Source organism: Phasianus colchicus, chromosome 8 (assembly GCF_987193195.1).
Source record: "Phasianus colchicus chromosome 8, bPhaCol1.hap1.1, whole genome shotgun sequence".
NCBI lineage: Eukaryota > Metazoa > Chordata > Aves > Galliformes > Phasianidae > Phasianus > Phasianus colchicus.
The window spans coordinates 24,929,067-24,941,775 of record NC_143443.1 but is presented as its reverse complement, the minus strand read 5'-3'; the positions used below and the strand labels follow the sequence as shown (position 1 = coordinate 24,941,775).

Genomic DNA, 12,709 nt, shown 5'->3' with positions numbered 1-12,709 from the left:
GCATGCCCAGAAATACAGTCAGCCTTCACAGAAGCCAGAAGAATTTTACAGAAGAAAGGAAGAAAGATCAAAGCTCTATTAGTTAAATAACAGTGACCCACAGCTATACCACAAATCCAACTTTTGCACAGCGGCAAACAAGGCCCTCTAATCTTTCTCAATTTCTTCAGCTGTTCTTCCTCTCTGGAGCAAAGCCTTATCTACTAACAGACCTATCCTTACATAACCACAATGAAGTGGTAGTGAACATTATTGGTGTATTTATTATTAACCAGGTGGACTAGAGCAACCTTCAGTTAGAAAGCACTTTTTTAGGATAAGAATGCATCAGCAGAACTGAATTCACGTGGGCAGTAGAGGCTAATAGAGAGGAGAGAGGATATGGTGAATCTCCATCAACAATTATATGGGAGTAAGTTTCTGCTAGACCTCTACATCAGGTTTTTACATTACCTTCACCTAATCTCTTGGGTTAATCAAGACCAGACAGGCTACTGAGGGGATGGAGCCCTTTTGGATCTAGCAGAAGATGTAGTTTACATCCCACTCCAAGCAGACTGCCAGGAACAGAAAACAAGACAAGTAATCTTAGTCCTCCCCCAACCTGCTGGTTTGGCCCTAGTTCTGTTCACATCAATAGTGGGCTCACATATACCCTTCTTGGACTAGAAGCCATTTGTAAACAACAATCTGAGAGGAAAAAAGATCACCTCCAGCAGGATACTCCAGACAACACCTCTGGTAAGTACAGTTTAAGCTTCAGACTTTTCAGCTACCCCTTGTCCTGCTACACGAGATCACATCACTGTGACTATGTAGTCTCACAGAACCACAGAATGGTTGGGTTGGAAGGGTCCTCAAGGATCATCAAGTTCCAGCCCTCCTGACACACACAAGGTTGGCAGCCACTAGATCAATTACTAGATCAGATTGCCAGGGAGCCATCCAACCTGGCCTTAAACACCTCCAGGGACAGAATATCTACAACCTCTCCAGGCAACATGTTTCAGCATCTCACCACTCTCTCAAAAATAATTGCCTAGACACCCCACACACCAGAGCAGGGTCCTGTCCTTTAGGTCCTGCTGCATGGTACTCTTCCAATCATGTCACACTCCAGTCCCATGCAGGGTCCATAAAACCAGAATTAAAGAGACTGCTCTGAGAGATGGCATCACAGAGCAGAAGATAAGTTTCTGCACCAAAAACTTTTCAGGTCCATATAAAAAAGTTTTAACCAGGCAGAAAATAAGTAGTAAAGAAAAGTACTGTATGCTGGCCCTCATCAGGAAATAACACTCAAAACGCATCTCTTCATGGCATCCCCCCTCTTATCAACAAGCAACGTTTTGACTGTCTCATTTTAAAGCCAAACTTTTAAAACAAGCTATAACAAAGCTTACGTGGGTCTAATCACTCCCTGATTCCTCTGGCATTCATTGTAATAGCACTAATTACAATAAACACATTTAAAATTAACGTGCATGTCATATGCATATATCAATTGCATTCTAATTTACTATTGATTAACATTCACAGGATGAACGTGCATTCAATAATAAAGAGCTCAAACCACCTCTCCCAGCCAGTCTGCTCCCACAGCCAAGCAGGTGAGATGGAAGAGAAAGCTTCCAAGCCACCAGCAGCAAGTTACCATCCAAGCTCTGACCCTAGGACAGTTGGTAACGACGGTTCTTCTGTCTACACTAAAGCATCCCTAACGACTGGCGTTTTTGAAGTGTGCTTGTTCAATCAGTTTAAGTTGGATCTCTAAATGTTCAGGTGGGAGCAACCTATCCCACACTCTGTTCATGCATTAGCTAAAGGAGACCTTTGCTGCTCTGTTTCAATCACAGATAAGTTGAGAAAGGGGTTATCAAGAGAAGAGCTTGAACAGTTCTTGCAACTTTAAGACAATTTCTTGCCCAAGATGCTCCTTCTGCTCCTCCGACAGAGAATACACATTATAACAAAAATTCCAAAACCAAAAATCCAAAGACAGAGCCACATAGAGCTATCTATAGACCAAAATCAATTTTACATTAATGTGCCAAAATATGAAGCACCACAGGACTACACTTGCAGCTGACAGCATATGCCACATCTTCCAGAGCACATCACCAGCCTAGACTGAGTGAAGCGCAGCTGAGGATGATGACATTTCTGCCCTCTCATCACAACTCCCTGCTGAAAGACAGTGCAGAAATTACCAGCTTCAGCTGACATGGGTGCTCTCGTTTCCAAAGTTTAGCTCTAGCACACAAAAAGGATGAACATCAATCAGCATTAAAGGCTCAGATGTGAGGTAAGCAAGTGATTGTAGCAGTGTAACTTGACAGCATCCAGTTTCATGCAGACACCTACAGTTAGACTTGCTTGGCAGCAAAGTGGAACACTGAATAAGCCATTTCTGGAAAACAGGGTGTTTTTTTTTTTTTTTTTTTTTTTTTAAACAGATCTTCACATATCCATAGAAAACTTACTCCAAGATGCTGCCAAAAGTTTAGCCCAACAGCATTCTCCTTTCTCAGAGAGCTTGAAAGATCTGGCCCTAATCCTGTTACAGCATTTTTTGTTGCAATCTTTCCTCAGATTCTTCCAATACTTCTTCCAATGAGCACATTTTAGTTCAGAAGATCATAGAAGGAATAAATTTCACAAGAGTATTCATAGTTGTGCACAGATTGATCAAAACCATTTTAATGCCCTATACTTAATATTTGGATATGTTCAGTCAGACATTGTATGTCATTAAAATTGGTTCAAAGATAATTCAAATTAATCAGCATGTCAAATGCTTGTATGAAAGATCTCATGAGTCATCTATGGACAAATAATGAGTCATAGGAGATATATAAGAGATAATTCTGAAGAATGAGTAAACCTGAAAAAATCCTGAATTGCCAATGAACAACATGTAAGTAGAAAAACATTTTCAATTTACCAAGTTAGTTCATTGCTATGAATTAGTAAAATCGCTTAAGCTACATCAGCATATCTATCATGGGCTGTTGTTGTAGTCTATATGTCACAGGTAAGCAACTTAAATCTGTTAAAGGTGTCTCTGAATTTAATGAGTTACTGCAACGTGCATCAGCAACATATTCTGAAGATGCACCCCAGAGTAAAATCTAGAACCATAGAAAAAAAGCTACACTGATTTCTCCTATGGAGGACATTTCCTGAGCACTCATCTCACAGATCCTCCATACCACTAAAGTTTGGGGAGACCAGATGCTAACCCACACCCTTCCAGCAGAAAAATAACTCCTGATACTTCTTGGCCACTACCCACAAACTCACCAATAACTAAAGAAAAGAGACAAGAAGAGCAAAGGCAATTGCCAGCCCAGAGAACACCAGCCATCTTTTCCCTCATTCCTGCAGACGAGGAAATACCATAAGTCCATAGAGATCACTCATAACACCTTCCCACTCCAAAAAAGTAAAACCACCATGAGACTCATCCTTTAATCGACTTATAATCAGCCTTTAAATTAGAAATGAGTACCAAAGACAGCTAGCTGAATCCTCCCAAGATTCACAAGCAGGGAACACATTCAGCATTCAATACCCTACATCTAACAGGTATCCTACATCTGCTAAGGGATAAAGCCAAATGGATCAGTTTTCACTGCACTGCTTGAAAGGCAAAACATTTAACCAATCTGCAAAGGACTCTGTAGTTACCAATACACAAGAGGAAAGAGTTAATATCTTTTTGGACTAGGTGTTCAAACTCTCCTACCTGATCGTCATATTGCTCCAGAAGGACTACGCCTCCATTCAGTCAAGCTGAAATAGAAGCATCCTGTCCCTCCTTGCTGCCAAAGTATGGTCTGGAAGTAGATCTTGTTGAGGGTGGGGAAACCTAAAAAACGCTAAGTGTGTTTTGGCTAAAAAGCCAAAAGAAAAGCAAGGAAAACTCACCCTCACCACCCCCATCACAGACACCAAAGGAGAACTAGATCCACAATCAGCAAGTGCTCATTTAACTGCAAAGCAACATTTACTAAGTCAGAAGAGCCAATCTGCACTTAAACAGCTCAGAATCAGGCTGGAAGTAAAGCATAGCTGCTGAATTATTACCCTTAAACAAACTCCCAAGTTCTCTACTCTATTTTCTCACAGCGTGCTGAGTGACGACAGGCAAGGTAACAAAAACCACCTGTGGTGGCCAGAGCTCCAATAAATGACTTCCAAATTACTTGAAACTATTTTCCCGAGTGTGCAAAGCTTCAAATAAGCACACGCTTATAAGCATAAATTCAAACAAGCATGAATTCAAATAAACATACAATGCAGGAGTGCTGTTCCAGCCAGAAAGACCTGGATCCTCCCAGCCAACGCTGCAACTCAGATGAATAGAAGCAGCAGGAAGTGCTTTATTTTTCTTACTTTTTTTCCCTCATTCTGACCAACTCTTGGCTTGTTGGTAAACTAGTAGGTAAACTTGCAAGTTTACCTACTAATCTCTGAGAAAGCAGAAGTCTTGCTCCAAATTCTCTGAGAAGAATGCTACCTTTTGAGAGATGTCATGAGACACAGCACACCTTCAATCAGCGGGGAACACTGGGGCAGCTTTATCCACAAATGCTTTCATTGGAAAAACATAAGTGGAACATCTGTAGAGGTAAACATGGTAGATGAGCTTAAGCTAAAAGTAACACCTTGAAATGTAACTAAACAGCACAGTTGTCTGTTCATGACGGAAATAAACTGAGGTCTTGATTACATAGCCACTTTGATGCAACACAAGCTAAGATATCGCTGGAAGCAACAGCCATTGCTCATCCTCAGCTATTCATCCCCACTGAAGTCCTTGTACCCAGCCTAGTTAAGATGGATGACAGAATCATAGAGAGGAAAACTTAACAGAAAATTGCACAAGGAAGTTTGGGGGTTTTGAGTCCCCCAGCCAAGGGATCAACTGCTTAACCAAGCTGACCCCACAACTTCACTGTCCCAAGGGGAGTGTGGGAACAGGGCTGCAGCAGAATCCAGTGCCATAGCCTCTGCTGGCAGCAAGTGAACGGCATTGGATTGAGAACCTCTGTAGCCAGTTTTTTTACCATTTCCATTTGAGAGGTGTTCCTGTAACAGAGCCTTTGATTAGTATTCATTCCTGAAGGCATCATTCTGCAAGATAGCAAATGCTAATACTGCTGTGCCACTGCCATGCAATAAACAGCACTGAAATTTGCCCCACATAGAAAAAAACACCAAAAACAAATGAACAACAACAAAAAAAAAACAACATCACAAACAGGCAACAATCGCAGATAAATAATGAATTCAGATAATCTGAGCTTTGCTGAAGCTTAGTGAATAAGCGACTTCGACTCCCTGGCAAACAAAATAGAGCGATAACAGGACAACATTATTCTTTCTGCTTTTAGGTCCTTCACCAAAATGCTTTATGAATACATTTGCCCAAATCTAAGACGCTTTCCGCAATCTATTTTTAAAAAGGATATACATGTAATGTACCACCGAACAAGCTGCTGGAAGGTCTAAGGTTAGAGAAAGTTCAAATGATCAATAAATATGAAGAGTTAAAGTAAAAAAAAAAAAAAAAAACACTTAAAAACATTTTGGTACCAAAACATTAGAGCCCATCAATAATTTTCCTTACAAACATCTAATAGCATGTGTCTTAGACCAAAAGCAAGTATTTCTCTGACCTTTTGATCTAAATAATTGTCCTCTTTCCAACCACAATAAAAAGTGAAGTGGTTTCTCCTTATCTTAATACAAAAGGAAACTCTTGTAAAGCATTAAGGACAAGGAAAAAAACAAAAGATAGAAAAAACAGCATTTTGAGCAAACTTCCTCAAACTTTCTTTCCCAAAGTAACTTCAGTAGAACTGGTCAAAGAAGCTAAGAAAGAGATGAAGGAAGAAGCAAAAAAACTCAAGGAATAACAAGCAGTTGGTGAAACAAGCTTGGGGGGGGAAGGGGAGGGGAAACATACCAAAAAAAAACCTCAATGGAAATCTCCATACCTGATTTTAAAAAGAAAAAGAAAACAACCACTGGACAGCAAAAGCAGTTGAAAAGAGCTCTACACTCAAAGACTAATGAGGATTACAAAGCATAAAGCTTCCCCTAGGAGTCATTGTGTACCTTGGAATGTGTCTTGAAAGAAGTCCCAACATCATAAGTGACTGATATCTAATCATCAAAGTATATAGCTTCCCAGACCAGCAAGATGACAAAATTCATTTGTCTTCTTTCTCTTTCTAAAAGGGAAAGATGAGTAGGAAGTAGCAAAATCTGCACCTGGCTGCATGACAAGACAACAGGAATAAACAAAAGAAATGAATACTCACAAGCCTTCTATAAACCAGTTCATATTCCTGGCTGCTCCCATTTTAGGTCACTATACAGGGCCTCACACAAAGTTACCTCCACAGATGAGAGCATCCATTCCCTCAAAGCTTTGGACACCAAGACTCCAGGTGGACTTACAAAGCTTCCAGGGAGAAAACAATCTCTATAAGGCAGAAAAGATTTGTTTCTCTTATACCTTACCATCTTTTCCCAAGGCTTCTGGTGCACAGTGGGGAGAGTGTATGAAAGGCTGGGGAAAAGGGCAGGAAATCATCATCTTCTCTAGCTCAATTTCTGCTGTCACTCCATTAAACAGGGATGATTTAGGCCTATAAGCCTACCTTTGCTCTAAAGAATTAACTGCAGGGTAAAAAGAGCCAGGTAATGGAAGACCATCAGTTCTAGCCACCAAGTAGCATACAGCCAGGAACATGCACACAGCAAGTCACTGCCGTGTCCTCAAGCACCTGCTGCTTCTTGGACAAAGGGCAGGAAGCCAACTGTTTCTTTAACTCTGCTTCCTCCAACCATCACCAAGGCAGATAATCAGCAAGCACAAGGTACACTTAGGTGCCAGTCAGTGGGGGCTCATACCTTCCTTTTCACCTGAGGCTTTGATATCTGAACCCATGACCTGCTTAAACATGAATTAAAAATCCTAGCTTTCAGCAGCTAATTGATCCAGCACCATCTGTCTCTGGAGACAAGAATCTCCTACTTGCCTCCAGGGTTCAAGCCTTCCTCCACAGCTCACCCTCAAGACAAATCAGTCTTTACTTTTCTCCACGTAGCAAAAGGTATCCCACAACAAACTGTCATTTCTGCACATGCAAAACCAGCAAGATCACACAGAAATTGCTAAGAGTTTCCAGAAAACATTTTAATCCACCTTCCATGCAATGCATTAGTCAACATGCAACCATAATAGAAAAAACAGCACCAACTCTTTAAGAGCACTGGCACAAGCAAAGGGGGAAAAAAAAAACAACAGATATGCCTGAGCCCAAAAGGAGCCAGACAGTAGAATTGCTGCAATCTCCAGTCATCAGTATCGGTCACAGAGAATAATTATCTCTTTGTTTTCTACAAATCGCCAATTCCATGAAGCGCTGAGGTTAACAAGGCTCCTGCCGATACCAGCGGTTTCACATATAGGAATTCAATACTCTGAGAATCAATGTCCATCAGTACTATCCAAGTACAGTAGAAAAAAACAGGAGTGGATTCTGTTCCTTCAACTCCTACCATCAGGAAATCTCTACTCCTAATTGCAAGCTGCAACTACTGCTGCTCAGAAGCTTTCAGCAATCTCCTTCCTAGTAAACACCGACTCAACAGGCTTTGCAGAACCACATCCATCTCAGTGCACCTCTGCTGAAACGTAAGTTTCCTCCCAGTCCTCAATCAACTGTCAGGATAAACTGACTGTCATATGGCAGACTGCAAAGTGTAGAACAGAGCTAAATCCTTGGAGGTTGAACTATTTGGGTTTCCGACAATCAAAGCTCCAAGACAGCTCTGTCACACGTTTTGCAAAACTCCAGCACAGGTTTGTGAGATTCACATCTTCCAGCCCCCTAACCCTTGGAAGCCTGGGGAACTAAGAAGTTACTGCCAGTCCAGAACTACATGGCAAGGCTTTCCCCATTTTCCTGTGAAATTAACCCCAACATTACCACAAAGTACAATCCAGGGATGTTCTGAAGTTTGTTAATGCACTAACTGTTGCACTCAAGGGGGGGAAAAGGAGTCTTTAACATTTTATTAAGAACAACTTCTTCCCTGTACCTACTTGTCCAGATAAACCAGTTCCCAAATGTGGGATTAAAGGAACACTCAACTCAGTCATCTTCATGTAGCCACATCCAATTGACATAGTCATTCAGCTGATCAGCTGGGTTTCATGGGGATAAGTTAGCATTGCTTAGAGACTACTGCTGTTTAAAAGACAGAAAGGAAGTCAACTAAGTATAACACCAAATTTAATTAGCAAACACAAGAACCTATAAGACCTCACACTGAAGCAAGGCAAAGTTTCTCCAACAACAATCATTTATGTTGTTAAAGCTATCTTAACCATTAAAATCTGATCTCAAGATCACATCTTACAAACCTTCTGCATTCAATGGCCCAGTCCTTTTCACAAAGATCAGAAAAATTGAACATTATAATGAATCAGCAAGAACCATTTTCTAGAGTAGAGGAATTCAGAACTATTTGACCAGTGTCGCTGAGACTCTCTTTTATGCTAAACATCTTCTTACAGCTCTTTGATCCCTGTGGGCACACTGGAATCAAAACTGTCATAGAGAACAAGATAATGACAGTAGTAGGCAGCCATCAATTTGCGGAAGCATTCATGCCACAAAACCCTTGTTACCAGCAAAGAGACAAAAAGAAAGCAGTATTCAGTACTGTAGAGAAGTTGCCTGGTTTGGAGGTATTGTTTTTCCTTTTTTTTTTTTTTTTTTTTATTAAATTGAATGAGAGTGCTATGTTGCTACAGCCACCAGTGTTCAGGAGAATAATAGAACTTGGCTGATCAGAAACATCTCAGACAGCAATTAAGGAACGTTTTGGAAAAAAAAAAAAAACAGCAAAAAAACAAAGAAATGACATTAGCACCTCCAGGAATCCAGGGTATGAACAGGCCAGTTACAAGCAATTATGCTGCAGCAAAAAAATTACTGCTTCTCAGATGACCACATTCCTAGCTTATTCCCAAAGGCCAAGCAAATTAGGTTGGCTGAATTTTGTGAGAACACATTTTGCTACCTCTTTGCAGGGGAGTAATGAACAACCAGTCAGCTACCACAGCTCAGGAAACCTGTAGATATCTTCAGATAACAACTGGCTATCAGTTCAACCTCATCATGTTGTCTTTAGAGTTTCTTAGTTTTACCTCAAAAAAAACCTCATTCTTAACAGCAAAATTGGTTTTGCTTCTGAAAAGAAGGTATTGTGTGTTTAGAAAAGGGAGAAATGCAGCAGGAAAAAAAAAACAAAAAAAACCCACAAGTACTTGCTAATTATTTCTTCTCCAGATAATTAACCCAAATACATACTTGCAGGTTTGCATTTTCTTTTCAAAGACATAGAAATTGAGTATATGAATACTTTAGTATTATGTCAAGTGGTTTACAGCCTCCCTTGCTTCCATTGAATTATTGGAGGAAAAAAAATCCTTGTTGCTGAGGAAAATAACCCTAAAAACATGCACACTACTTGGCTAAGAGAGCAAATGGATGGGAGCAAGGAAAAACACCCACAAAAATATCAAATTTGCATTACTTTAGGATGGGCTCTAATCCGAGAAGGGCCAGCGGGTCACGAAAATATATGAGAAGTTCAGACTCCACAAAATTCATCACTCGATCACTTCCAGCACACTTCAATTGGGATGCAGTGAAAGATGCGAAAGAGGCCAACATTCGTACGAGGTTGCTATAGAGTTAAAGGCTTGAAGTGGATGCAAAGAATCAGCACAACTGTCTAGATGAAGGAATACAATTAAAGTTTAAAGTGCCTCAACACCTCCCTAGCCACCCAAATTCATGAACACCTATATCAAGAGAATCCCTTTCAACACTCAAGTGTTCCCACCAATGGACAGTCAGAGGAATGAAATCCTCTGAGACTTCAAGGTCTCTGGGATGCTTAGCTGGCCAGAGCTGGCGCTGTGAGTCTTAACTCTTTGCCCCATTGCTCACAGAACAGATTTAATTTTGAGTGCTAACAGTGACAAAGGTTTGCTAAATCCCAAACTGAGAGCTATTTCTGAAAACTCCAAGCACCTACAGCAGAAAGTGAGGCCTTGAAGCTTTCAGCACTTTTCTGAGCCCTTCATCAAAACCCAAATCCACCAACTGCCCTCCTGTTCTCCTGCAGATGCTTCCCACTTCTGGGTATTCCTGTCTGACTATAGCACTAAAACTGAACTTCCTTAGACATAAGTTACCTTTCACTCCTGAGCAGGGGGCAGTGCTGATAACTGCTGATTTCTGCCAGTCCCCAACAAATGACATTATATGAACACAACCAAGTTTGGGTTATTTTGTTTGTTTTGTTGCTGCAGTATCTGCTTGGGATGAGATTTATCAGTTTGCCAAGCAATGAGTGAAGCGAAAAGGGAGTGGAGACATGCCATGCAGACAGACAGCCAAGACTGACACACAACAGCCAGCCGCTAAGGAAGGCAAATGAGGACAGAAGAGATTAGAGGATGGAAGCAGACACGGGGGAAGGTTCATACATTGCAGCATATCATCTCCACAAACTGTCCTTACAGCTCAGTATTCTGCCAGGTACCATGGAGAAAAAGTAATTGATAAAGATCCATTAAGAAGTTTGCGACAAATAAGGTCAGTCACCAAAGAATTTTAACATGCAAACAGCAGATGTCTCATCTCAAATATTTAAAATTTTAAAAGTGTACCGAAATCCTAAGAATCCCAAGTACACCCCTTCCTCAGTGCCCCACACTTTCTGACTTCTGTTCAATAGCATCATCCAGCACCACGAAATAGCCATCACACTTAATGTGAGCACATTAGACTCGTATTGGACAAGGATGAGGCTGGCACAGGACATGCTATTCAGTTCGCTTCCAAGAGCAGACAAGGAGCAACTTCTTGGAAAAGTATCTCCAGAAATAAAGATTTTAGAGGTGGGAAAAGGTTCTGGCAGAGCAGGCAGATGGGGGTGGGGAAAAGAAACAAACTACAGAAGACTGAGCCAGACATGCTGGGGATGACGACTGAAGTTGTAAAGCACATTTCACAGACCATCCCACCAGTACTTCGAGGAGATCACCAGAGGCTGCTGCATTTTTCAACTCCCTGTGGAGTTTCCCAGCATCACGTGTGCATGTGTAGATAATCAACAAAGATTCTATTTTCTCCTGCCTACTTAAGGCAGTCTTTCAGCATGCATCCTCCTACGCTGCTATTTTTACCTACTTCTAATCAGCATGTTCTCAAACATCTAGGCTCAGAGAAGAGCAGTTCAACTCCTTCAGAGCACAGCCCACGACACGCTGAGTAACACCTCAACAGTAGCTCTTCTCCCAACACCCAGGGCATCATACCTCATAGAGTACTGGGGAGAGAGAGGAGATAGAAGCCTGGGGGATCTCATTCATAGGATGCTGACCTTGAACTCTCTGGGCAAAGATTATTAGCTCCATACAGGAGTCAAGCAACAGAAGCTCTCAGTGGACATTAACCAGTAGGCAGAAATCCCAAAGGAATAAGATGCCTCAGTCCTTGCGGGCAGCTCCCATTCCCATCCTACAGGAATCCCAGCTCTGCAGTAGAAACCTCCAATGTGAATCATTTTCCAGCCTGGGTTAAGGAAGGACTTGGTACAGCCACTTATTAACAAATATATCTAAATACAAGAAAAGCTAGGGGAGGAAAACAAACCAAACTCACCAAGGATTAACAGGCTGGAGATCTGGCTCACACAGTACAGATTTGTCCCATAAGCTATGGTCTGTGATCCAAAGGAAGAATATTCCAAAATCTGCCTCAAAAGTACTCAAATGATTACCTTCTGTCAGTAGCCACTTGGAAATGACAGGATTGCCAATCTGTCTTCAAGAGATCAGTACAGGAAAGCACAGACTGAGAGCAGTGTTATCCCTCAGTTTCCTTCAGAGACTTGGCTAGCATTGCAAACAGATTGGTGGCAGACTGGAACCAGGTGTCCCCCAGCCTTCTCTCATCATCACCAGCTGTATCAGTCTAAGCTCAGATGCTTCACCCTGGGCCTTGGGAAAAAAAATCCCATTGCAGTTAGGCCAAGTTAGGTCATAGAGACTGAGAAATCAGCATGACAGCAAACAGTTTGCTTTTAAATTCAAGATCAGAGCTTGGCAAGATCCTGCAAAGCTTGCCAATCCTATGTTTCACCACTGTGCACCCTTGCTCTGAAAGCACATTAAATTCCTTCCCAATTTTTCAAGGCTAGACAGAACTTCACTTGAAATAGTCATCGCTTCACCTGATTTTGCAAACATTCTCCTTCATCAGCATAAAAAAAATAATTTCAAAAGTACCAAGGGCCAAAGCACCTAGCTGATGCATTAGTAACTGAAAATTGGCTCCAGTGCTCCATACCCAACCACAGTGAAGTCTCCGAAGACAGTTCCAATACCTTAAGAGATGCTGCCAGCAAGGACCAAGTATCCAATCTGCCACACGCATCATACTCGAGGAAAGTGGCATCTTTGTGTATGAATGCTCTGAGCAAATCTCAGCTTCCTGTCAACACACACTATTCAAACCTCTGACATTTTAAAAGTTGACCCTGCGGATTGATTGCAAGCAGTTCAATATAAACATTCAGCACATGATACTTGATATTTAAACTTTCT

General features: G+C 41.4%; 1 protein-coding gene across 2 annotated transcripts in view; it reads right to left on the bottom strand.

Moving 5' to 3' along the window:
* SORCS3 (sortilin related VPS10 domain containing receptor 3) overlaps positions 1-12,709 on the bottom strand; it is a 266,625-nt gene that overhangs the window by 234,115 nt on the left and 19,801 nt on the right. The window lies entirely within an intron of this gene.